This window comes from Mus caroli, unplaced genomic scaffold, assembly GCF_978045245.1.
Source record: "Mus caroli unplaced genomic scaffold, Mus_caroli_1 scaffold_9, whole genome shotgun sequence".
Lineage (NCBI taxonomy): Eukaryota > Metazoa > Chordata > Mammalia > Rodentia > Muridae > Mus > Mus caroli.
Window position 1 is genome coordinate 116,294,849 of NW_028227264.1, and position 27,259 is coordinate 116,322,107.

Genomic DNA, 27,259 nt, shown 5'->3' on the forward strand with positions numbered 1-27,259 from the left:
AATTTTTAAAGCAACTAAAAAGACTTGTTAGTGGAATCCACAATGGTGAGCAATAGATGACTCAACAGAGATGCAGACTGGGCACAGTGGATGATGTATTCCAAGTACTCAGACAGACGGACGGACCGACAGATGGGCAGACAGCTGGGTAGAAAGAAAAAGGGAAAGAGACAAGATGATAGATAGATAGATAGATAGATAGATAGATAGATAGATAGACAGACAGATAGACAATAGATGATAGAGATGAGAGAGAGAGAGAGAGAGAGAGAGAGAGAGAGAGAGAGAGAGAGAGAGAGAAAGAGAGAGAGAGAGAGAGAGAGCTGCCAGCTAGGAATGCCATGCCTGGCAAAGCTGCTTTGCTTCTGTCTTTCAGAAGTAAAGAAGAGATAAAAACTCTCCTAGGAAAACAAGGGCTGGAAGTGCCTCACCACTATGTCTGCCTTACATGAACCACTAAAGGAAGTCCCTCAGGTTGAAACAAAAGGTCAAAAATAACATGAAAAGTATGAATCACACTGCAAAATAAGAATATATACAGTGCAGATGCTGGAAACAGTTGAGTGGTAGAGTGCTTGCCTATCATGCATAAGGAACCAGCTTTGATCCCCATCTCTAAAAAAAATAATAAGACTCATGACAGCAAGGCTTCTTATGGTGATGAATTCTTTCTAACTCTAGTGTAAACTTAAAAAGAGTATCTGTTCATGACTGTAGTCCCAGCTACTCAGAAGGCCGAGGCAAGGGCATTGTTCGGGCTGACCCAAGTTCAAGACCATCTTGGACAACATAAAGAATCAAAAATTAAAAATGTAAGAATAAAAATTTAAAGTAAAATGTAGGCATAGAATGTGTATGATGGTGCACATCTACTATCTTAGAGCTTGAGATGCTGAAGGAGAGGGATCATAAATGAAAGGCTAGCCTGGACTGCATGGTGAGATCTTACCTCAAAGGGAAACAAGAAATAAACAAACCAAAACTGTAGCTATTATAACTTATTGATGGATATAAAATGTGCAAAAGATATAAATTATGACATAAATACTTGCAAAGGGATAGGGAAATTATATTGTCTTGTGTGGTTGGTTTCTTTATCTTCTCTATGGCAGTGTGGACCTAGGCTTTGCACATGCTATCCTGCTACGCAAGTTACTCAAGTTAACCTTAAATTCACTGTAAAGGCCACATAGGTCTTTAATTCTATAGTCTCAAGCCAAGAGCTGGGATTACAAACTTGAGACTCCAGTCCCAGCTAGAAAATGATCTATAGTAGTTGTACTTTAGAATCCAAATAAGTACATTTTTTAAAGCGTGTAGCAAGCAAAGGTAAAAGAGACAGGAAGAAAAGAAAAGAAAAAGAAAGTAGCAGATAAATAACGTCACTGTATGCACTTACATCAGGCAGAAATGACTGGAGAAGCCCTAGCAAGCCAGCCAGCTGGAATTCCTGACTGACCGTCCAGGACAGAAAGAGCATCTCCCCTGGGGTGGGGCTCTCAAGGACAAGAACAAATGGGAAGCAGCAGATAGATAGAAAGCCATCAAAGGAGGCTCTACAACATCCAGCAGAAACCGCTGGGATTCCCGGCTAAAAACAGTCCAGCTGGATCTTCTAGTCGGGAGCGCCAAACACAGAGCCTTCTCTCTACAGAGGAGCTTCTGGCCTGCGTTCACACCACAGGTATCTATGCGATGCGGTAAACAATAATGACCTCTATTGGAAATGGTTTACAGTCTAGCTATTCTCAAGGGCACAGTGTCTTAAACACATTAGCTGTTTGTTGTTCTCCTTCCTCCCTGTTAAAGAGCCCAGCTGCAGCAGGGGCAAACATACCCATGGCTTATTCTCAAAGTCAGTTCTAAATAAGTGCAAACAGCACATAGCAGTACAAATTCTCTGACATCTACAAACAGAATTTGGTTGTGTTCTTTCAGTGCATTTGTGTGTGTATGTGTGTGTGTGTGAGAGAGAGAGAGAGATAAGGAGGAGGAGGAGGAGGAGGAGGAGAGACTGACTGACTTGTGATGTAGCACTGGCTGCCCTGGTACTAGCTATGCAGACCAGGTTAGCCTTGAGCTTCAGAGGCAGCTCCAGTTGCCTGGAATTAAAAGCATGCGCCATCACACCCAAGTTTTGGGTTTTATTGTTTTAATTATGTGTATATGTGTGTATGTATCTGTCTGTGAGAACAAGTAACCATGGAATTCAGAAGAAGGTGACAGATACCAAGGATCTAGAGTTGTAGACAGTTGTGAGCCACCTGAAGTGGGTGCTGGGACCTGAACTCAGACCCTGGGTAAGAGCAGTCTGTACTTTTAATCACTAAGCCATTTCTCCGGCTCTCAAATGGAGTTTTAATACATGCTCCAAATTAAGTATCATAGTTTCAAAGTAGAATATAAAGACTGGAAGGTGCTTACGTGAACCTCAGGGCAGCTCCAAAGACAAAAGGACCTTTGTTGTGGACGGCAGACATGTGATCGAGGAGGCAAAGAACAGCACTGAGAAGTCATCAAACTGAAAGGGGGGTTAATACGTCCAGCACAAAGGAAACAGAAGACAGAACAAGGCAAAGGAAACGAAGCGACAGATCCTACCGAACAATGATTGCTCTAAATGTAAACCTAATCCATGGGAGCTGAACAGAATTTGTTAAAGGAACAACCAGAATTCTATCACGTGCTGCTGATGCGAGACTGCAGCGTTGGGGGCGGGGGGTAGGGGGGGGAAACTCATGGACTGATAAGAAAGGAAATAAAAAGGTGTTTCTTGTGAATCAGTGCAGGAGGAGCTGTACTTACATCCAGCAAAATTCATTTAAGTAAAAAAATTCTCACAGCAGAGAAAGGTCGTTATATCAATATTATAATAAAAGGGTCACCAGGAGGGTGCAATAATTATAACCAGGTAGACAATCAACCATGAAGTAACTAAGTCAATACAGCAAACAATAATGGCACTCAAGAGACAAGTAGAAAGCAATAACATAGTACTAAGAGACCTTGGTACCTCACACTAAAAACTAACAGATCGCACAAACAAAAAAATTACAAGAAAACCTTGAACTTAAAATATATACGCCAAATGGAGCTAGCATGTATAAATGAAATTTTCATCCAGTGGTGACAAGAATACATGTCCTGTTCAGGTGCACACAGAACATTTTCCAGATGGATCATACATTTGGTCACAAAACAAAATGACTTAAAATGATTGATACCCTACTAAGTACCTTCTAGCCATCATCCTCTGAGTTGTTATATTTCTGTGTTGTGAAAGGTTATAAAATTAGTACTAGAGAGATTGGACAGTTCATAAATGTGTGATAAATTAACATAGAAATCATTAGACAAACGGAAAGGAAAATACAATATACCCCCCAAACCATTCGACACATGGAAATGACAATACAATAGTATATCAGATACAGCAACAGTAGTTCTAAGATGGAAGGCTAAAGAAATGAATGGCTACATTAGGGGGAAAGTCTAAAAGAAGCCTAACCTCTACACCTCAAGGAGCTAGAGACGGGCTGATGAACTAAGCCCAAAATTGCCGGAAAGAGGGAAGTGAGACCCATCCCATAGGCAAGCACCAACAATACCTGGCACTATTAATGATAATCTGTTATGCTTGCAGACTGGAGACTAGCATGGCTGTCTTCTGAGAGGTTCCACCCACCAACTGACTCAGACAGATGCAGACACACACAGCCAAACAATGGATGGAACTTGGGCAGCCACTAAGGGGATAGGAATGCCACAGGAAGACCAACAGAGTCTACTAACCTGGACCTTTGGGACTCTCAGAGACTGAACCACCAACCAAAGAACACACAGGGGCTGGGCCTAGGCCCCCTACACATATGTAACAGATGTGCAATTTGGTCTTCATTCAGGTTCCCAACATGTGGAGGTGAGAGGCTATCCCAAAAGCTGTGACCTGTATGTGGTCTATGTTTTTCTAGCTGGGCTGCCTTGTCTGGCTTCAGTGGGAGAGGATGTGCCTAGCCTCAGAAAGACTTGATGTGCCAGAGTGGGGGAAATAACCAGGGGACCCCCACCTGCCCAGAGGAGAAAGGAAGAGTGGAATGGGGAAAGGATTGTGGGAGAGACTAACAGGGAAGGGGGCAGTGAGTGGGATGCAAAGTGAATAAGTAAAAATATTAAAATAAAATAAGTAAAATAGATGGAATGTAATATTTTTAAATATTTGGGACATTAACAACTTCAGTTTTTAAAATTATATAACTTGTATCAGATGGAGTGGTCATTTGAATAAGAATGTTTTTAATTACAGGAAAATTATAGTTAGTATATGTACGCTGTGGGACATAGGTAGAACCATAAAGTCAGAAAGCCCTGAATTCTTATTCAATTCTCCAGTTACTGTGACCTGAACAATGACTTCATTGAACCTGTTTACTGCTGTAAAATATGGAAGACAATATTATCTATTTTGTGCAATCAGACATATGTGTGTGAAATACAACGTATAAACTTTGCTTAGAATATAGTAACTGTACAAACCAAGAAATGTGGTACACTGTATGTCCATCTCAGCGGATGCAGAACAAACATTTGACAAAATCTATTAATTCTTTCTGATAAGAACTCTTGACATAACTAGGTATGAGGCTGCAGCTCAGCAGAACCAGGATGACATGTCCCAAGCCCACAGCTAACAATGCACTCCATGGAGGGAAGATGACGGTTTCTCCTCAGGAATAGAAGAAACATGTTAGTGTTTGTAACTTGTAACCACATAGTGCTGAAAATAACCAGAGCAGTCCAGCTAGAAAAACACATACAACCCAGACTGGAAAGGATGAAGTAAAAACCTGTGGAAGCCATGGCCTTATCTATGGAAAGCCCGGAAGATTTTTGCATTAGACAATTTTCTTTTTTTTTGTTTTTTGTTTTTTTGTTTTTCGAGACAGGGTTTCTCTGTGTAGCCCTGGCTGTCCTGGCACTCACTTTGTAGACCAGGCTGGCCTCAAACTCAGAAATCCGCCTGCCTCTGCCTCCCGAGTGCTGGGATTAAAGGGAGTGCCACCACGCCCGGCTAGACAATTTTCTAATCACTGTAACAAAATGCCTCAAGGACCGATAAGAGAGGAAAGATTGCCGGGCGTGGTGGCGCACGCCTTTAATCCCAGCACTCGGGAGGCAGAGGCAGGCGGATTTCTGAGTTCGAGGCCAGCCTGGTCTACAAAGTGAGCTCCAGGACAGCCAGGGCTATACAGAGAAACCCTGTCTCGAAAAAACCAAAAAAAAAAAAAAAAAGAGAGGAAAGATTTACTCTGGCTCACAGTTTCTGGGATCTCAATCTTACCAAGCTAGCTCAGGCAACTGGGTCTCAAGGGAAGGAGTAAAGATTGAAAAGAAAAAAAAAAAAAAAAACAACAACAAAAAAACCAATTAGACAGCATCATAACATGACTCCAGCCACTGCTGAGGCTGAAGCAGGTTTATTTTTCTCCAGCCTGCTTTTAATCCATTTTAAATACATGCAAAGAATAAGGTCAGTTCTAGGTCAAGGAATAAACAAGGCAGTAAACAGAGTCTCAGGATCCCTGTTTCTAGGGGCTCATCTGGATGTCCAAGATAAAGGAATGCCACACGTTCCTCAGCTGAGTTCACCTGAGTTTAGTATTAGCCCAAAAGTAAATATTCTTATCTGAACCCACTTCCTTATCCTAGCCCAAAGTCAAATTCCTGCCTGAAACATTTTTCTTTGTTCTAGCACCAATTCAGGTTCCTGCCTGAGACTACTTCCGTGTCCTGGCCCAATGTCAAATTCTTGCCAAGTTTCTAGAAGAGGCCCCCAAAGCTCTCCACATCAGTCCCTCTTGGCAGGGAAAGCATGGTGGGCGGCAGGAGCAGCTTAGTCTCGTAGGCAGGAGTTTGTGGTAGCGGGTGCTCCCGTAGTGCACACAGGAAGTAGCTAAATCTGAGCAGTCTGGGTCGTTAACCAGGCTAAAGGCTTTTCAAGGCTCCACAGTCCTCCTCCTAAATAAAGCCACCAGCTGGCCAAAAAGCACACAAAACGTGGACTTGTGGGGGACATTCCTGACTCAAACCATAACAACTCTCAAGCAAAAACTGTCAGAACCAATAAACTCAGTAAAGCTCCATGATACAAAAGTGGGTTGTGTCTCTGTATAGTAACAATGAACGATTGCTAAAGGAATTTAAGGAAAAATCTCATTTATAACACCCTAAATAAATGGCATCAAAACAAATCTATCCAGAAGACAGATGTGTATACTAAAAACACCAGTGGAAGGATTTGAAGCAGACACACAAATTAAAAGATATTCCATGCTCAATGACTGGAAGAATTAATAATGTTAAATTGCCTATATTATTTAAATCACACATAAAGTACAGACTCTGTTATAGTTACAATGGTGTTTTTCTCAGAGACAAATACAAATTCTAAAATTTAGAAGGAACCACCAGTGACATCAGACAACCAAAGAAATCTTGAACAAGTACAAAACTGGAAATACCATATGACCTGCTCTAGAAATATAAAATAATAATAATACCAAATCCTGGCCCAAGTACAGACACACAGAGCAGTGGGGTTGAAGAGACATCCCAGAGATAAACCTATACATTTACACTTACAGTTAATTTTCCTTTGACAAAGTTACCAAGATCACGTAATGGAAAAGAGATATTCTCTTCAAGAACAAGTGGGGATTGTTCAAAACTTCACATCTGAATAAATAAAACTGGACCTTTCAATCACACTGTATATGATATTAAATGGATTAAAGGCTCATTTGCGTGCTCTGGCACTATAGAAATACTAAAAAAACAATGGTGAAAACTTTTTCAGAATAGTGACATAACTGTGATCACAAGACTACTCCAATAAAAACAGGGGAAACAAACAAACAAAAAAAAAAAACTAGAGGCAAAAAGCTAAAAAGGTGGTGTGCACCAAAGGAAGTAAAAAGACAATTTATCAAATAGAGAAAAAATTTGCAAACTATGCATCTGATAAATGGTTGACATCTAGTATACATCAGAATCTCCAACCCTTTGACAGCAGCAGTAATTATAATAATTTTTAAATGGGGGCTGGTCAGATCAAAGGCATTTGCCACACAAGCTCAATGACTGGAGTTTTATACCCAGAATATACATAAGTGTGAAAGGAGAAAGCCATTTTCACAAAGTTGTCTTTTGACCTCTGCATATGTTCCATGACGTGTGCATGCTCACAGATATGCATGACACATACATGCGTGCGCACGTGTGCACACACACAAATGATTTTTTTTAAAACATGGTCAAGGCTGAGGAGATGACTGGGGTCAGTCAAGTGCTTGCATTCCAAGTGTAGGACATGAAATCAGTCCCCAGAGCTCATGTAATAAAAACCACGCTCACTAATCAGCTACCATGCCTTACCTGTTGCATTTCAGTCTATTGGGAGACCATCTCTTTTATTAAGAAGGAATGGGGCTGGTGGCTAGCATCTGAGAAACAGTCTGAAGTTGTCCTCTGGCCTCCAGTCCACATGCCTGTGCACACTCATACATCTCACACACCACACACACACACACACTCCCAGACTCACACACAGACACACACACAGACTCACTTACAAATGCACCCAAACATCAGACACACACACACACACACACACACACACACACACCCTGCCATTTCTCAGGAGGAGACTGTGTGAAGAAATGCTAACCACCACTAATCATTAAGGAACTGGTAGTTAAAGCTAACTCCTCACATATTAAAACGATTTTTTTTTTCAACAAGACAAAAGGTAATTGTTGGCCAGGAGATGAGAAACGCATAAATCTTGGTACATTGCTATTGTTGGATTTAGACTGGGGTGGCCGTTATGGAAAACATCATCGAGGTTCTCCCAGGAAACTGAAAGTAGACTTACCACACTCAACTGGCTGGTCTTCTGTCAACTTGACATAAGCCAGAGTCATCTCAGAGGAGAGAACCTCAATTGAGAAGATAACTCCATAAGATCCAGCTGTAAGGAATTTTCTTAGTGATTGATGGGGGAGGGCCCAGCCCATTGTGGATGGGGCCATCTTTGGGTTTGTGCTCCTGGATTCTATTAGAAAGCAGGCTGAATAAGCCATGGGGAGCAAGTCAGTGAGCAGCATCCCTCCATGACCTCTGCATCAGTTCCTGCCTCTAGGTTCCTGCCCTGCTTGAGTTCCTGTTCTGACTTCCTTCTGTGATGAACAGTGCTGTGGACATGTAAGCCAAATATACCCTTTCTTCCCCAACTTTCTTTTCATTGCTGTGTTTTGTTGCAGCAATAGAAACCCTTGTAAGACACACACAATTTAGCAGTTTGATTTCTGGATCTGTGTGCTGGTTAGTTGTTGGGTTGGGAGGAATGAACCTCAACTGAGAAAGTGTCTCCATTACGTTGGCCTGTAGGCAAGTCTGTGGGACGTTTTCTTGATTAATGATTGATGATGTAGGAGGGTCCAGCCCACTGTAGGTAGTGCCACATCTGGATGGGTGCTCCTGAGTGGTATAAAAATACAAGCTGAGCAAGCCATGGGGAGCAGGCAGTGAGTACTACCCCTCCCCTGTTGTTACTCAGCTCCTACCTCCATGTTCCTCCCCTTCTCCCTTGGCTTCCTTCAATGATGGACTGTGATCAAGACATTCGAGCCAAATTAGACTCTCCTCCCCAACTCGTTTTGACTATGGCCTTTATCATAGCAATAGAAAAAGGCAAACCAGGACAGAAATTGATACCAGAGACTGAGCTATCGCTTTGACAGACCTGACCATGTTTTGGGGGGAAAAGACTGTGGAAGTGTTCGGAACTCTAAGCTGCAAAAGGCATTAGTGCTCAAAGTGTAGTGGGCTGCCGTGGAAGATCTTGGAAAATAAGAATGCTAAGAGCAGTGGAGACAATGGATGCCTATCTCGTAATGTCTCAGAACAAAGTTTGAGAGTCCTCCAGAGACAACTGGGGTTATTTATGTGATCTCTTACATAGTTTCTGGTCAGTTAAGTTGAAGAATCAGCAGCGATGAAAAAGACCCGCACCACTGCAGTGAAACTTTTGCTTTCCCAAGACAACCAACTGGTTAGTTAGGGCTGAGAAATCAATTGTGATCAAGGAGAGAGCTGCAACATTGAGGTTAAATCTTCAGGGAAGCATTTCTTCAGGGTCAGGATACAGAAGGCCAGAGGAGCCCCAATGGACATCTCAAGCTGGCAGACGAACTTGTAAATGTAATAGAGTTTCCCACGTGCTACTAGTCTGGGTTTTGGTGAAGAGATGCAGGATTGAAGGACTCGTGGAAGAGCAGATGAAGGCTAGCACTCTTCAAGAGGCCAGGAGAAGCCACTAGTGAAGGGGCAGCCTCAGTTGCAGTGGAGACACCAGGACGGTGTGAGAGTCACCAAGGACAGCAGCAGTTGTGGAGTAGAGTTAGCCTAAACCTGCAGTACAAGCTTCCTGTGCTGTTATGGATGGCAGAGCCAGAGGATTAGAGCTGCCCAAGGCTTTTGGAGCCCAGAAGATCATGAGTCACAGACTCTGGACACTGAGGTATTTGAGGTATTTGTACTGTTGGACTTTGGTTTTCTTTGATCTAAGTGTGTGCCCTGGGCTAAGAAAGCATGTAACTTATTTTGTATTTTACAGGAGCCCACAGTTGAAACACTTGGCATATTTTGAAGAGACTAAACTTTTAAAGTACTAGAATTTTTAAGACTATGGGACTTTAGTTGTTGGAGAGATGGAACAGTTTAAGAGCACTGTTTGTTTCTCTAGAGGACTCAGGTTCAATTCTCAGCGTTCACATGACTGCTTACAACTGTCTGTAACTCCAGTTCCAAGGGATCCAGCACCTTCACACAGACACACATGCAGTCAAAACATCTATGCACATAATATTTAAAAAAATAAATATTTTTAATAAAAGACTATAGGACTTTTATTTATACTATGTTTTATATTATGACATTGTTATGTTTTTTGGGATATACAAAAAAGGGAACGCTTATGGTTTAATAGTGATGTATTTGTGTTCCAACTTGATAACGAGTCAATTATATTAGTTAAGATTTTTGACAACCTGATAAAAGATCATCTGGGAAGAATGAACCTCAAAGGAGAAAGTGCCTCCATTACATTAGCCTATAGCTAAATCTGTGGGACATTGTCTTGATTAATGGTCGATAAAGAAAGGCCCAGCCCACTGTGGGTGATGCCATACCTGAGCAATTAGTCCTGAGTTATACAAAGTAACCTAAGCAAGCTACTGGGAGCAAGTCAGTAAGCAGCATTCCTCCATGGCCTTTGCTTCAATTCCTCCAGGTTTTCCCTGCTTGAGTTCCTTCTGTGGCTCCCTCAATGATGGACTGGGACAGAGATGAGTAAGTCAGATGAAATGCTTTTTCCCCCAAGTTGCTTTTGGTCATGTTCTTTATCACACCAATAGAAAGCAAACCAGGGTAGTATATATATATATATATATATATACATATATATATGTATATATATATGTATATATATATGTATATATATATATATGAGTGTGTGTGTATGTATATGTAGTATTATTTATTGAAGTTATGCCACTAGAGGTAATCATATAATTATATATTTTATATAATTATAAAGTTAAATATATAAAGTAAATATATATTTTAAAATATAAATATGTTATATATAATTATATAATCATGTATTGTACAATTATATAATTACTCCTATAATTATATAATTAATAATATATATTATTTAATGAAGTTATACCACTAGGTGTAATTCTCCCTGCAAGAGGCACCATAGTCTATCTAACAAAACCCATGGGTGGCATCAGGGATGAGAAATGTTCTTTCAAGACATTGATCAGAGAAATTAAAGAGACCCCCAAAGAAGATATATTGTCGCTCTTGCTTGTCTCCCAGAATTTGGAGGTAAGTCCTTATTACCAAAGACACAACCCGCCTCAGACACAGTTCTTGGAGGAAATGGCCTGGAAGCTTCACCCCTGAGCACTAGCTCTCCTGGTACTGGTAGCTGATGTGAACGCTGTCTCTCCAGGGAGAGAATCTCCCATAATCCTCTCCATCTAGGATGGGCAAGAAACACACAATGACAAGCAGGTCAGAACATCCGCAAATGGGCTGCAGTAGCACTTATATCGTGACAGACACCAACAGCCGTCTACTTAGATTAAAGCTTTGCTTGCTCCTGGTACTGTAAACTTAGCAGCCCATGACTGATGAGCCTAGAGGAGAACCTACTACCATCAGTTTCCTAAAACAGTCTCATTTCTAACTACAGCCTATGTGCTTATCCTTATGTTCCCAGGTACTGTCTGGTAGCTCCCAGCTCTCCATAGAAGAAGCATCTTCTTGCAGATGGAGATCGTTACAGAAACCTGAAACCCACAACTAGTCCAAATGCAGAGAGCGGCTGACTGTGCCGCGCTCAGCTCCAAGTAAGACACCTACCACAGAGCCCCTACACCTAAGGCTCTGGGAACCCTGTAGAAGAGGGGCCAGGAAGACTGAAAGATCCAGAGAACAAGGAGACCTACCAGGAGACTGTTCTTATGGTTTTTTTTTTTTTTTTTTTTTGGTTTTTCGAGACAGGGTTTCTCTGTGTAGCCTTGGCTGTCCTGGAACTCACTCTGTAGACCAGGCTGGCCTCGAACTCAGAAATCTGCCTGCCTCTGCCTCCCAAGTGCTGGGATTAAAGGTGTGCGCCACCACGCCCGGCTGTTCTTATGTTGAAGATGTGAATATTTGAGGTGTTGGCTTAGAGACCTGTCCATGCTGAAACGCCCAGAGCCAGGTGATAGTCAGCTACGATTTCTTCTACACTCCTGTGAGCACACCTGGTACAGCCCAGAACCATCATGGTTCAAATTGTCTCATCTTTTTATAGCTCTGGGGTTGTTCTTCCCTTTGTAAGTAATGACATAATGAAATGTAGCAACTATGTTAGACATTGTATCTTACTGGACAAGATTGACCACCCGTCCTCCCATCCCCCATCTGTTCAAGTGGATAGAGTAACTGAGATGTCCCTGCAGCAGACATTTCAATTTCATAGTAACCCACTAAAAATTTCAAGTCATTTAAGATGGAAAGATCCAAATATGCAGACTCTAGCTAGATCAAAAGTAGGTTGTACTTATCAAATGCTTGGCAAAGTATGGTAGAAAATGCAATGTATGCCAAGCGAAAGGAAACCGGCGTGGTTGGAGGGAAAAATAACTTCAGTATGGCTTTGGGCAGACATCCTCCTTACCACCAGTTTTCAGGGATACTCTGCCGTGAAGCAGTGTTGGTCAGGCACATTCCTGAAAGCCCAAGAGCAGTAACTTCAGAGAGTATCCTAGAGAAGCATTAGGAATGGCCTGGATACAGAGCTGCTGCTTCTCCTTCTCCTTCTCCTTCTCCTTCTCCTTCTCCTTCTCCTTCTCCTTCTCCTTCTCCTTCTCCTTCTCCTTCTCCTTCTCCTTCTCCTTCTCCTTCTCCTTCTCCTTCTCCTTCTCCTTCTCCTTCTCCTTCTCCTTCTCCTTCTCCTTCTCCTCCTCCTTCTCCTCCTCCTCCTCCTCCTCCTCCTCCTCCTCCTCCTCCTCCTCCTCCTCCTTCTTCTTCTTTCTTCCTCCCTTCTGAAATGTCTGACTGTTTAAAGATCAGGTGGCATGGCCATCTGGATTCCTCCCTCGGGCACACATGCTGCCTGTGACGGATTTGGTCAAGCAGCGGACTGCTGTGACAGAGGGCACCCACCGTGTCAGCATTCATTTACCTCACCCTGGCCTTTACAAACCAACAAATCAGGGATGTCGGCTTAGCCACACCTTCTTCCCTCTGCCCACCGAATTCTGTGCATCTGGAAGATTTAACTTAGAAGGAAACTCAACAAAACACTAGGCTGTTGAGATTTATGAAGGAAGACCACATGTAATGTCAGGGTGCCAGACTCGGGGGAAGCATACTGTGGTCACAAAGAATTCATTGAGTGCAGATACACAGTTGTCATAGCCGGGGTGGGCTTTTGTATTGGAAGACCTTTGTAGGAGTGGCTATGGTTGACAGAAACCTATTTTGGATTCAGTTAGGATTTATGGGGTTTCCTTATTGTAGTGGTTGGAATATGTTTGGTCCAGCGAGTGGCACTCTTTGGAGGTGTCACCTTTGAGTAGGTGTGTCACTGTAGGCGTGGGCTTTAAGACCCTCTTCCTAGCTTCCTGGAAGCTAGACTTTTCCTGTTTGTCTTCTGATGAAGATGTAGAACTCTCAGCTCCTGCTGCAACATGCCCGCCTGGATGCTGCCATGCTCCTGCCTTGATGATAATGGACTGACACTCTGACCTTGTAAGCCAGGCCCAATCAAATGTTTGTTGTTCTTTATTAGACTTGCCTTGGTCATGGTATCTGTTCACAGCAGTAAAACCCTGAGACACCTATGATATCTGCTATGTGTACCAAGCACTCTAAAAGTCCTTACTAAAAGCCCAATATATCTCAGCTTTCATCCATTTAGGCTACTACAACAAAACTATTATAGAATGAGAAACTCATACACAGCAGAAATTCCTTTATCACAGCTACAGAGGTTGGAAAGTCTCACATTATGGAACTTAAAAATTTAGCGACTGGTATATGTGTTTTGTTCAGGGTGCGTCTTCTCAATGAGAGTCCGTATAGCAAGGGAGCAAACAGCTTCCTCAAGCCATTTGATATGGGTGGGGCACTAGTCTTGGTAGCTCCCAGTTGACCTAATTGCCTCTTAGTGGCTCACTTCCCAGTACCGTTACATTGGAAATTAGGTTTTAGTATACAAGTTTTGATGATATAAACATTGAGACCATAGCATGTATTTAGGCTGTAGGTAGAGATGAATAAAAAAAGCAACCACTGCTTTCAAGAGGTTTTTCAGGTTCACTAGATAATAATAGTGAGAGTGCTGTAAGTCATCACAGAATTAAGTATGAAGTGCTGTAGCTATAGAAATCATCCCAGAGGTCTGGAAAAGTTTTTTGTTTTTTGTTTTTGTTTTTCCAGAAAGTGACTTGTGTAGCAAGTCTTGAAGAAGAGAAGAAAGAAATAGCTTCCTTGAGGACCAACACCTAAGGGGTGAAACATTAGTGATACTAGAAAATAGAGTAACAAACAAGGTGTGTGTGTGCGTGTGTCTGTGTGTGTGTGTCTGTGTGTGTGTCTGTGTGTGTCTCTGTGTGTGTCAGGGGAAATGGCAGGCAGAGTCAGACCACGCTGGCTTCACACAGCCTGCTGAATGGCTTTCCTGAGAGACTCTTCTGGAGTGCTTTATTTTAGCACAAAAGTACTTTTGTTACTATTGCCTTTTACGTTAAGAAAACACGGTACCAATAATACCCCGGTATGGTCTTTCAATCTCTTAGAACGTAAATATACAAATGGTGATTATAAATCTCCAGCTAGGGATATTCTATACAGTTTCTGATCACAGAACAGTTCTCCACGATTACCTTTGGAAATGACAATTCTGAGACACGTGCTTGCGGGAGTAGAGCACCAGTCTCTGGGTGGCCACTGAGAGCTTTGAAGGGATCAATAGTGGGAGCGGGTGTGTAATTTAGGACACACTGCAAGTGTTGCAGAAATCTCCAGTAATGGTGTAGGAGGCAGTGACAGGGTGACAGGCTGACAGCAGAGATCATTCAGGGTACCACTGTGTCAGGAGAGAATGGGAGCGTGCACAAAAGTAGTATGTAACTGTACATGTGGGAAGATGATTTCTAACATGTTCTGGGATCTGTGTTGACAGAATTTGATGACTGAATGTAGACATACAGGACAGGAAAGATGCAAAAATCTGTGACAAGGGCAACCCAAATGGACAAAGTGTCAGTAGTTACGTAATTAAAGAGGGATTAGTAGGTTTAGGAGGAGACCCTGAGTCTAATTTTGGCCAACTTTCGACTGAAGAAATACTAGTCTAGTAAATGTCTAGTGAAGTTTCTAGAAAACAACCAAACACAGGTATAAAACATCTGCTAAGTATTCATACTTTGTAGCAAACAAGCATCTAGGCCTTTAACAATCATGAACATTTTAACAATAATCAACAAGTGTGAGAATATGTGTGTGGTCCTATCAGAGCTTGTTATAAAGTATTTAGCTGATGTCCCTGGGAGGCCTGCTCTTTTCTGAGGGGAGGTAGAAGGGGGGTGGGTCCTGGAGAAAGAGGAGGTGTAGGGGAAGAAACGGGGGTGGGGGGAGGGAGTGAGAGGGAACTGCAGTTGGGATGTAACATATGACATAAGAATAAACAAAATAGTCTGGTCTCAGGCGTTGCGGGAGCCGCTGGTTACCGTGCAGACATGGCCAAGTCCAAGAACCACACCACACACAGCCAGTCCCGTAAATGGCACAGAAATGGCATCAAGAAACCCTGGTCACAAAGATACAAATCTCTTAAGGGGGTTGACTCCAAGTTGCTGAGGAGCATGCGCTTTGCCAAGAAGCACAACAAGAAAGGCCTAAAGAAGATGCAGGCCAACAATGCAAAGGCAGTGAGTGTGCTCAGAGGCCATCAGGGCCCTGGTGAAGCCTCAGGCCATCAAGCCCAAGATGCCAAAAGGCCCCAAACTCAAGCGGCTGGTTTTCATCTCTCACCCCAAACTTGGGAGGTGGATTCGAAGCTACATGGCCAAGGGTCAGAGGCTCTGCCAACCGAAGCCTAAGGTCCAAACCAAGGCAGGGGCCAAAGCTCCAGCTAAGGCTTCCAAGGGTACACAGACCCCTGTGAAGGCCCCATAGAAAAGGGTCCTACCAGTGTGAAGACAGATAGACTGCTGTGACACACTTCCCCACACACTATTTGCAGGTGACCAGTGTCCTATGCTGTTCTTATAAATAAATTAAGGAAAGATCTGTTTAAAAAAAAAAAGAATAAATAAAATGGAGAAAAAAAAAATCACCCAGGAAGAGCAAGTCGAGTCAGTGAGTAAAATGAGCCACGGACGGAGACCACGACAATGCCAGCTCCATGGTTACTCAGGAAATGACTTCAACCGTGACTTTGGTATTTTAAAGGCATTAATGGTATTTAGCTTGCTTAAATGATTATGTTTTGATCTATATTAAGTTCACGTCCCTTCCTTAGGATTTATGTTGGTCAGTATGAAAAATTTAATAAGTCCGCTTCACTCCCGCCATATGTGGATTAATGGAATTCCTTTTTAAAAAAAAACAAAACAACTTTGGAGTTCTTTTAGTTATTTTTAAGAATAAATTCAGCAGCAAATAAGTATTTGAAATAAGGCTGACCTATTTGAGCACATAATGTTATAGATTGCTGGCCATGACCCCCACATTCCCATGTGTGAAGGACTGGGGGAAGCAAACTCGGTGAGAGAAGATGCTGAAGCAAGGCTCTCACAGGAAATATGGAAAGCTAAGATTCTTCATGTCTTTGGGGGGTTGTGGAGGTTGATTAAACTTCTTCCTGGATGGAGAGAACATTCCCATGAATCCTTTATTTGTCTCCATAACCTCTCTTTTATATAATCATTTCCAGCAGCTACTAACATAGCCCTTAAAGTTGCCAACCGTGTGTCGAGCTAAGATCCGTTTCCTACGACATTATGTTCTGAGAAACAAATGTGAGAAAGTATCACACAAATTTCTGGGTAGTCTTTGTCCTCATCCTTTTGTTCTGCAAACTAATTGATATTGCTAATTACATTGTCTATTAGCATTCAATTCTTTTGCACATTGAAGTTGCTTTTTGTTTTTTGCTTTGTCCTTTAGCTTCGCTACAATGTTTAAAATGCATCCACTTATGGGGCCAGCAAGATGGTTCAATGGGTAAGTGCACTCACTAAGTCTGACCTAAATAATAGGACTCAGCTGAATTCAAGAAATTATTCGCCGGGCGGTGGTGGCGCACGCCTTTAATCCCAGCACTTGGGAGGCAGAGGCAGGCGGATTTCTGAGTTCGAGGCCAGCCTGGTCTACAAAGTGAGTTCCAGGACAGCCAGGGCTATACAGAGAAACCCTGTCTCGAAAAACCAAAAAAAAAAAAAAAAAAAAAAAAGAAATTATTCTCGGACTGGAGAGATGGCTTGGCCGTTAAAGGCTTGGCTCACAACCAAAAATATAAGAGAAATTATTCTCTCTCTCTCTCTCTCACACACACACACACACACACACACACACACACATGTGTACATGCACGTGCACACTATACACACTAAATAAGAAAAAAACAAATAAAGCAAAATACAACCATCTGTGGCCAAGCATGGCTTGCTGAGTTACTATGTGCCTCTGCTTGTATCTACAGTTGCGATTGTTCAGTGGGCTGGGGAGCTGACTTCATTGGTTAAGTACTTGCAGGCCTCAGATCCCCAGCATCACTGTGCAAAGCCATGCAGGACAGTACATGCTGGTGGTGATCCCAGCCCTGGTCAACAGAGACAGGGAGGTCCCTGAAGCTTGCTTCTGCTCTGCTAGCTGAACTGGTGAGCTCCAGGTTTGGAGAGAGACCCTGTGTCACAAACTAAGGTTGAAAGCAACTGAGAAAGACCCAGTGTCAATCTCTGGCCTCTAGACATGCATGCTCACACACACACACACACACACACACACCATTCTTTAGTGTCTACCACAAAGTAAAAAAGCATTGGCACTCAGTATCGCACCACATAGACTAACATGTAAACATGTAATTCCTTTGTAGAAGCAGAATATAAATATAAACTAGCAAATAAGGACATGTGGCAATGTATCTAGTTGGAATAATAAACGATGTGCCCAATTGCCTGGTGTTTGTCTTACAAATTCCAAGAAAGGTCCAACAGAGCAAAGGAATTCAGAGAAAAGGAACCTTTTTTCTTAAGTCTGTGCGACATATTCATCCATTAGTAATTTAAGAGATTATATTTCATTTATTTCAAGAGTGAAAGCAGCTTTTTTTTGGCACTGAGTTTTATCCCCAGAAGTAACTGTAGATTATAAAAAATATAGCTTGTAGTGAAGCTATTACAATTTGAAAAAGCAGAGGTAATCTATGCGGTGCACATGCCCACTCGAAATGTGTATTTGGAGAAAGAAGGTGTGCCCGAAACCTTTGAATGGCTCTTAAGGTGAAGCCTCATGAAATCAAACTGGTTTCGGTACTTGGTGCTCCTGATCATTGTGGTCCGGGATGATGGATGCATAGCCTGCTTCTTTAACACAGAGCTCATGTTAGATACAAGTGTAAAGCAATGACTAAGATTAATTTCTTTCAAAGGATGCTGGGAGGAGGGGCACATTTCAAATCAATGGACTTTTGATCAATTTAGAGCAGAAATAGTCAATTGCATCTCTTATGGTCTCAAAGCTTCTTGTTTTAAAAGTATCCTTACAAGGGTCAATGAAACGGTGCATCAGGTAAGGTCTTGCATAGCCTGACAGTCTGCCTTAGTTAGGGTTTTACTGCTGTGAGCAGACACCATGACCAAGACAACTCTTCTAAGGACAACATTTAATTGAAACTGGCTCACAGGTTCAGTGGTTCAGTCCATTACCATCAAGGTGGGAACATGGCAGCATCCAGGCAGGCATGGTGCAGGAGGAACTGAGATTTCTATATCATCTGAAGGCCTCCAAGAGCAGAACGGCTCCCACATGGTTAGGAGGAAGGTCTCATTGCCCTCTGCCACTCTTCCTCCAACAAGGCCACACCTCCTAATAGAGCCACTCCCTAGGCCAAGCATGTTCAAACCAACACACAGTCCAACTTTGAACCCGGAACCCAAGTAGAGGGCAAAGGAAGGAACCAACTCCATAAACTGATAAAGCCCTTCCAGGGTGTGTCAGTGAGAGACTTTTACTGAATTCAGGTAGCTCCACTCAATATGCTGGGAGACCAGACACAATGAGGATGTGGAAGAGGGAGGTTCACCAACCAGGATGCTCAGTGAGTCTTTAGTTGTCACAGTCACCTGGTGACCTCAGGCTCCAGATACCTCAATTCCCTAAGTGGCTGCAGGACTACATTGCTGCCTCTGCTTGGCCTGGGGCTTCTGGTTTGAGGAACTGAGCAGCTGCTGACCTCCTGGGATTTCCAGCTCTAGGTGACCATTGTGGGACAAGTCAGCCTCCGATGACGCAGGGCAGGCCAGTAAATCCTCTCTCATGTATGCATGTTAATCCTATTGTTTCTTTCTTCCAGAGAACACCGACTAATACAAGGTATATTTAGATTTGAAAAAACAAAATCTTTGGATCGTATTTTTATTACTTTGGGATAGATGAGATAAGAGTAGCATTTCCTAGAGTGAGCGTTCAGCACCCAGGGTGTAGGAAGCTCTAGTTCTGTTTCCCCATCCGCTTCCTATTCCAGTTTTCACACATTTATGATGTGCCTCATATGAAAATGCAGGGTGTGTATACATTGACATTGGTGCTTTGCTCTTGTTGTTTTTTAACTATTGTAATACGAGGTCAAAGACGTTAGGAAATCTGAGGTGTAAAGGTTCCACTGCTTGCTGCGTTGTCTTATAGCCATAGATTCAACTCTTGCCCGAAACAGAGTTGTGTGTGAACACACTGGTTTGAGAAGCACACGGTGTTCATTTTTGTCCCATTAAAAATATTTTCCATTGTATGAAACTGGGTCAATGTAGAGTTTAGGAGTCCTGAAGGCAACAGGTTGCTTCTTACTTTTCATAGTTATATCTTGTTGATTATTTTAGTGTTGCTGATAAAAAAAAGAGTCATCTCATTTGAGGTAATTTTTAAAAATTTGTAAAGCGATAAAATAAGATACTTCCCAACCACTTACCACCCAAACTCACTGTTTCGTATGTGGGTACACATCTATAAAAACATTCATTAATAATAAATGCTGGAGGTTTGAAATTTATGCTGGCAGACACAACTGTTTGTAACTTGTTTCTGTATAAGATGATGAACAAGATTTTTTTTTAAACCCTTGAGAAAATTAGCTTTTGTTTTCAGGATCTCGATCAATATTATCCCATAGAAATTTGAAAGCTTCCCCCCACCTTGTTTTTCGAGGCAGGGTTTCTTTGTATAGCCCTGGATGTCCTGGAACTCACTCTGTAAACCAGGCTGGCCTCGAACTCAGAAATCCACCTGCCTCAGCCTCCTGAGTGCTGGGATTAAAGGCGTGTGCCACCATGCCCGGGTGCCTTTCCCTGCCCCCACCCCCAATCCTTTACAGTGGAGCAGATCCCTACACCTCTGATATGATCAAAATCTCTTTTTTTTTTTTTTAAAGTTTGTGACTTTCTTTTCCGGTGTAGTCTCTTTTGACCCAATGTTCAACCATCCACTTCTTCACAAACCCCATGCAGCCCAAGTATTAAGATGTATCAATAGCGGTTCGGCCTCTGCTCACTATGGCAACGTCCGAGAACTGGCTGAGAAGAAGGGTAAAGGTGGGGAATAGGCCTGAGAACCGCGCTGACACCAGGTTTCCCATAAGTCAGTGTGCACCCTAAGCAGAGCGGTATCTTACCGAAAAAAGTACTGTAAAATAAAAGGCAAATATTCATAAAATTCTCAATGCGCTCAACAACAAATGCTGAGCTCTTGCTATGTTTAAGACATGGCTGAGTCCTAGGAGTGGAGCTTGGAAAGACTCCAATGACAAGATTAGAAGAGTAAGCCTCTCTTTAGGGAATTTCCCATTTTGGGGGCGGTGGGGGTGGGGGTGGGGTGGGCATGAAAGAGTTGAACAAGATAAGCATTCAGTGTGGTTTGGGTGTGTTCCCCAAATTTCCTGTGTTAGGAGCTAATCCACAAGGTTATAAGTGGTGGTGTTTGAGAGGTCAGGACTTTGAAAGGAAAAACCTCCGTAATACTTTCTCTACCCTTGAGCTAACAGAAAGAATGGTCTCACCGGATGGGACTCTCATCTTTTGACTTTCCAGCCTCTATAACAGAGGCAGCTCACTCCTTCTTTCATCCCCTTCTCTCCTTCCTTCCTAAAATGATGCAAGGGAGACCGCCCCTGTGCTTGTGAATTTGCATATGGGGGGGGGAAATCCAATATTTGAATTGATATTTTTTTTCTCTATATCAGTTCTTTCCAGCCTTGGTGTGGCTGAGTCCCGTTTATTTTGAAAATATAATAATATTTTATTATTATTATAATAATATAATATATAACATATAATAAATAACAACTATAAACTTCTGATAAAACATAAAAGTCAATCCTTTGAAGGAACCTCGCAATTATCTACAGCAGGAAGACATAGAGGATTGTGGGTAGAATGAAAGAAACATCATTGGGTGAATTTTCCATCATTCTAGTGTTCAGACAGAGAGCAGTTGCCATGCTGTAGCAGAAAGACTGAAAATACAATATCAAGCCTGCAGTTTTCCTGGCTGAAAAGTCTGAGGAGAGAGTTTAGGGCAAACACATCCATGAGAGACTGAGGGAGAAACCAGAGAGGAGACCAGGGCTTGAGAGGGGAGCCTATCAGCACACACTTGTAAGTCCAGCACCCAGGAGGCTGAGAGAGGAGGATGGCAAATACAGAGCTAGCCTTGGCTACATAATGGAAAGAGGTAGGGGATGGATGGAGGGAGGGACAGAGAAAGAGAGAGAAAGAACAAAATGTTCCTGATGTATTTTACCAAAATTTCCAGCCAGGCCTGTGTGGGGCCAAGTCCAACAAGTCAATTAAAATCAAAATCACAATACCGAGAGGAAGGCTGTTTCCTATCAATGGACAGATGTCGTGGTAAATCTCTCCAACCCACATCTGCCCCGGCAATGAAAGCACATTAATTTAATTAATATGATTACATGCTGTGCACCTAAATTGGGCAGATCTACCGCTACACTACCATCTTCTACATCTTATGAGACCCCCTTAGAACTTGAAGTTTCTCCAGGCCATGTGCTTCTGCTCTGCTTTTCTTCTTCCTCCTTCTCTGTGTCCTCTCCCTCTTCCATTTTCTCCTTCTCTCTCTCTCACCTTCAGCTCCACCTTCCCTTTTATCTGCCCAGTCGTCAGCTCTCCTTTATTCTACAAATTAAGGTGGGAAGCAGGTTTACAGGAAATCTCCTGAGTGCTGACTCAGTCCTTGTTCAAAGCCACTCACAGGAGAATGGAATTAACATCAAGTATAATTAGCCCAGGGCTGCCCACAACAGAGAGAAAGTTCACAGTTTGGGTCGAGTCCAGTTTTAAACCAATCAGTGTTTTCGAGGACTATAAAAGAATCTAAAATATCTATTCTCGAGAGTGTCATAGTTCGGTGGACCGTAACTGGATGTAGACATTGGACTCAAGCAGAGAAAGACAATTAATGGACCACGACCTCCAAGAAGATCCAGATTTGGGGACTAGACAACAATGGTCTTGAGAATTGAGAGCAGTCACTGCTCTTAACCTGCTGAGCCATCTCGCCAGCCCTCTAGGACACTTTCATACGTGTATATAACGCATTCTCATGATCTCTTCCTCTCTCTCGCTTACTGCCCAGTCCCTGTTAACCCCCTTCTTCCCAACTAGTTCATTTCCCAGATTTGGGTTTTCTTTTGTGGCCCATTTAGCTTAACTAATGCATCCGTGTAACCACTGGATTGTGACTATTCAACAGAGCCTGGTAGGGTCCCCAGCGGACACACAAAGGAAAGTAACAACTCCCCTATTCTCTTTACATCTATAACTAATAAATAGTTCGGCAATGGGTCCCGGCAGCCATTGGAGAGCAGCAGCCATGGCCCTGTGCTACCTCATGGCCGTGGGCCTCAACAAAGGCCACAAGGTGATGAAGAACATCAGCAAGCTGAGATGATACAGCCTGCGCTCAAAGTGTCCAAGGACAAGCGTGCATTCAAGTTCAGCAAGAAGAGGGTGGGCACTCACATCCATGCCAAGAGAAAGAGGGAGGTGGGAAACCTGCTGGCAGCCATGAGGAAGACGGTGGCCAAGAAGGATTGATGAGCCCTCCCCCAATAAAAGATCATTCCTACAAAAAAAAAAAAAATAGCAATGGCGTATAAGGCTCCCCGAGCTCCTTCTCCATCCATGCTTAACTGTCGACACACCCATCTTGTGGGACCCAGTCCGGGCATCTTCAATTGCTGCGCGCCTGTGATGACTATGGCTGGGTCTTTTCTAGAAGATGGAATTTTGCAAGCCCTTTCCCTATTTCCTGGCTCTTCTATTTCTCCTTTCCCCTTCCACTATGTTCCCTGGGCCTTACGGGGATATTATCCATACCTGTTCAAGGGCTGAACACTCAAATGTCATTTATTTTCAACATCTTGTACAGACGTGAATCTCTAGGCTCAACATTCACTGTGTGGGGAAGAGGCTTCTCTGAGACTAAGAGGAGCATTTGCCTATGGGTATAAAGATAAATATTAAGACGGCAATTTGATGCAGTGTCAATTTAGTGTTCCTCTCGGGCCTTTGTCTTCCCCTGTCATGGGACCTCAAATCAAATAGGAATGGTTTGCCCCCACTGTTTGCACAACTGGGTGTAGCCAGATTTCTGGCTATTCTATGGGTTCCTATTCCTACCACCCTTCTCCACCCTTATTCCTTCCAAATCCCTAAAACCAGGTAGAAGAGAAAGAAAGTTAGAGGAGAAGGGGGTATTGATAAGGTTAGATTAGGGGCTGATTGATTAGGGACTGATTAGGGTCTCTGAGTTCCTTGGGAGAAATTTTGATCTTTGCTGGCAGGGATTCTAGATTTTTCTTGTTGTCTCTTTGTTCAACACACTTGGCAAACTGCAACAAACTACACCCAACCACCAGTACCCCTATCAGGGCTCTAGCATTTATATAGTCTCTGAAAAGTTCCCAGAATTCCAGACATCACACACTTGCAAAAAACTATCTGCAGCTGGCAAAATCTCCCCTCTCCCCTCTCCCCTCTCCCCTCTCCCCTCTCCCCTCTCCCCTCTCCCCTCTCCTCTCTCTCTCTCTCTCTGTGTGTGTGTGTGTGTGTTTAAGCAAACCTAAATTCTCACTACAAGTGGGCCTCTCTTGCCTAGCAGGTTAGTGTCATAGTTTGCAGGGTTCATAGCTGAGTAGAACTATAGATACCTTGTCTCTCCCCATAGCCTACAAAGTATCTGTAAGACTCCAAAGACAAGCTGGCAGGGAGGAAGCGGCTTAGATTATGTCTCCTCACCAACGTTTGTGGTGACCTCAGCAACAGGATCTTATTATCTAGTTCTAATGGGCAACCAAGAGGAATGACAGGAGCTCAGACTGTTTGGGGACCCTTCTGGGAACCCCCGACAAAACTCCTGAGAAGTATCTCACCCCAACACTGAGGCTCTTGATCAATAGCCCACAGCTTCAAGGGACAACTCTTGGGTTTTGAATTGCTCTGGACAATCAATCCCAGCCGTTACCACCCAAAGAAATTGGGAGAGAGAACCTGGAAGTTAAGTCAAGTGAAAAAGAAAAAAAAAAAAAAAAGAAGAAGCATCCATAGGAACACTTTGATAGTTTGATACGCGTTCACTATGGTGGAAAGACATATGTGGACTTTATTATATCGGTTGTCAAGATCACCGAGGTATAAATTATAATAAAACTAACTACTCTTGAAGGTGTACAATCCTCTGAGCTTCATCAGATGTGTGCAGTCATGCAAACAGCACCACACACTTCACTGCCCACACACTCAGTTCTCTGGTGCCCTTTGTGGTCAGGACCACCTCCTCACACCCCTAGATGCTAACCAACAATGACTTGAGTTATCGTTTTCAAAATGTCATCTAAGTGTATCATGACATCATAGAGTATGATGTCAAATGTCACCTGTGTGTCTAATGTCATCATAGACTATGTAGATTTTTATATCTGCAATCAATGTATTACTTTTTAGACTTTCCTGTGTTACTGTATGCATCGGCAGTTAGACAAACTACGATGAATTTTTAGATCGTGCCGTGGTTTGAATATTCTTTCCAATATTCATGTTGCAATGTAATTGCTACTGCAACAGCATTGCCAGGTGCGACTTTAAAGGGGTAGGTAACTAGGTTACGAGGTTCCTGGGGTGCTCTGCTCTGAACACATTAAGGCCACTATCACAGGAGTGGATCAGTTACAGTGGAACATGGCTCTTACTAAAAGATGAGCTCAAATCTGATCTTCAGTCTGTCTCACGTGTGTTCGCCTCCCTTTCTGCTGTGTTCTGACTGGTCAAAATGCCCCTTGATCTTAGGCATCTCATGAAACAAATGACCTCCTGTGGTTTGTAATTTATTTAGTCTATGGTATTCTGTTATAGGAGTATAAAATGGACCAAGACAAATGGTTTTTTTTTTTTGTGTGTGTGTGTGTGTGTGTGAATTATGAATTTTAAGCATTGGCATATAAGTCTTTGAGTGAATGGGTCTTTGTATTTCTTAGGTTAGAAAAGAGATTTCTGGGACATTCTGCTGGGTGCATGTTTAGCTTTTATTGGATTGCCAGGGTTTCAGTCTGATGTTGATTTGGGTGCTTGCATTTATAAGTAGGGAGGGTCTCCTATATGCTAGAATACACTGTGTCACTGAGATAGAGCCTTAGTCCTGAGGTTATGGTCTGAGATAAAGAACTTACAGGACTGTTCACTGTAGACTGTAGGCTTTGTCTCAGTTACTGCAGGAACAAAACACCTGCCTCAAAATATAGGGGCCTAAGAACAAAACCAGTAATTTAAATATAGGGGCATAAAGAACAAAACCAGTAATTTGTTTGTTCCTACACTGCAATCTGGGCAAGCTGGCTTCTCACTGTTGTGTCTGCAATGTCAGACTTTGTGCTGCTGGAGGATCTAAACTATCTGAATCTCCATATTCAGTGCCTCCGTCGTCATGGCTAGAACAGTTGGGTTCTGGCCTCCTTCTCCAGCAGAGCCATCCGATTTATTCCCATGATGATGTTAAAAATGAAAAGAGTAAAATGAAACAAAACAGAATAACAACCTCCCCTTCCCCCAAATAAAACAATAGATCATTTAAAAATCTTTTTGTACTGGTATAGTGATCAGTAGGGGGAAAGAGATCCATGGGAGGGGAGAAAGACAAGGCAGGATGAAGGGATGGATGTGTGTAACATGGCATAGCCATGAGAAGCTTATAAAGACACTCAATAAGATGATGCCTCATCTCCAGCCCTTCTGCATAGGTGCTGTGATTTCATGGTTGTCACAAAACCTCACTGCCCACCCGTCTCTTCTTCCTGATGCTGACTGTCTCTTTTCTGAAGTGTCTAAATGAATGTTTCCATAGCGTAGACAGCAAGAGTCTAACTGCTAATAACGTGTTCATGTTTTACCTGGGAAAGTAAGGCAGGCTTAGGGGAGGAAGGCAGGGGACAGACTCCTGTAAATTTTTGGTTAGTTTTTTTTTTTTTTAAGAACAGTTCTACTAATGTGTTAATATTTCATCAAAGTTATTACTAGTCTGTAGAGCTGGCAGACACTACCATAAAGCAATGAAATAATTTTATACAGTTAAATTATTACATAGACCTTTGAGGTTTGTTCCATAACTGCAAGACCTAGACGACGAATTAAATATGAATGACTAAACTTCTGAAAGTTAAACTTATAATAGCTTTATTTTCCTCTACCAAATACAGCACACTCAAATCCCCAAAAGAATGGGCAGCGTAAGAAATTCTAATACTAGCTGGGCAGTGGTGGCGCACGCCTTTAATCCCAGCACTCGGGAGGCAGAGGCAGGTGGATTTCTGAGTTTGAGGCCAGCCTGGTCTACAAAGTGAGTTCCAGGACAGCCGGGGCTACACAGAGAAACCCTGTCTCAAACAAACAAACAAACAAACAAACAAACAAATAAATGAAAAGAAATTCTAATACTAATAACAAACAGATTTAAAATAAAATTACTGACTTAAACTTGCAAGCTGAACGCAGAAGGGCCGCCTTACTCCAACCAATCAAACAGTTTCTGTGCACTGAACACTCTATGCGAGGCGTCTATGAGCTATACTTCTCTGGGAGCTGTAATGTGTGTCAGTGGAGTTAAAAATGAACGGAACACAATATTATTCCTGTCAAATATTTCTCCTAAGCTATGTGTATAACAAAACTATAGTAAACATTGCTGGTGACACTTTCCTGTTGACATTCAGTTAGGTCAGAAGCAGGCATGTCTTGGATAGCTGCACTGTCCTGTACACATACTGTAACTTCTTACACGATTGGTGCATAATGGACACGCACAGCACAACACATCTTCGCAGCACTTCAAGTTGGCACACACGGTC

At 42.6% G+C, this 27,259-nt stretch overlaps 2 pseudogenes; both read left to right on the forward strand.

Annotated features, from left to right (window-relative positions):
- The first annotated feature begins 15,335 nt into the window (after nucleotides 1-15,335).
- Nucleotides 15,336-15,801, forward strand: LOC147002768 (large ribosomal subunit protein eL29 pseudogene; annotated as a pseudogene).
- Nucleotides 15,802-20,314: 4,513 nt separating this feature from the next.
- LOC110304075 (large ribosomal subunit protein eL36 pseudogene) lies at nucleotides 20,315-22,958 on the forward strand (annotated as a pseudogene).
- Nucleotides 22,959-27,259: the final 4,301 nt, after the last annotated feature.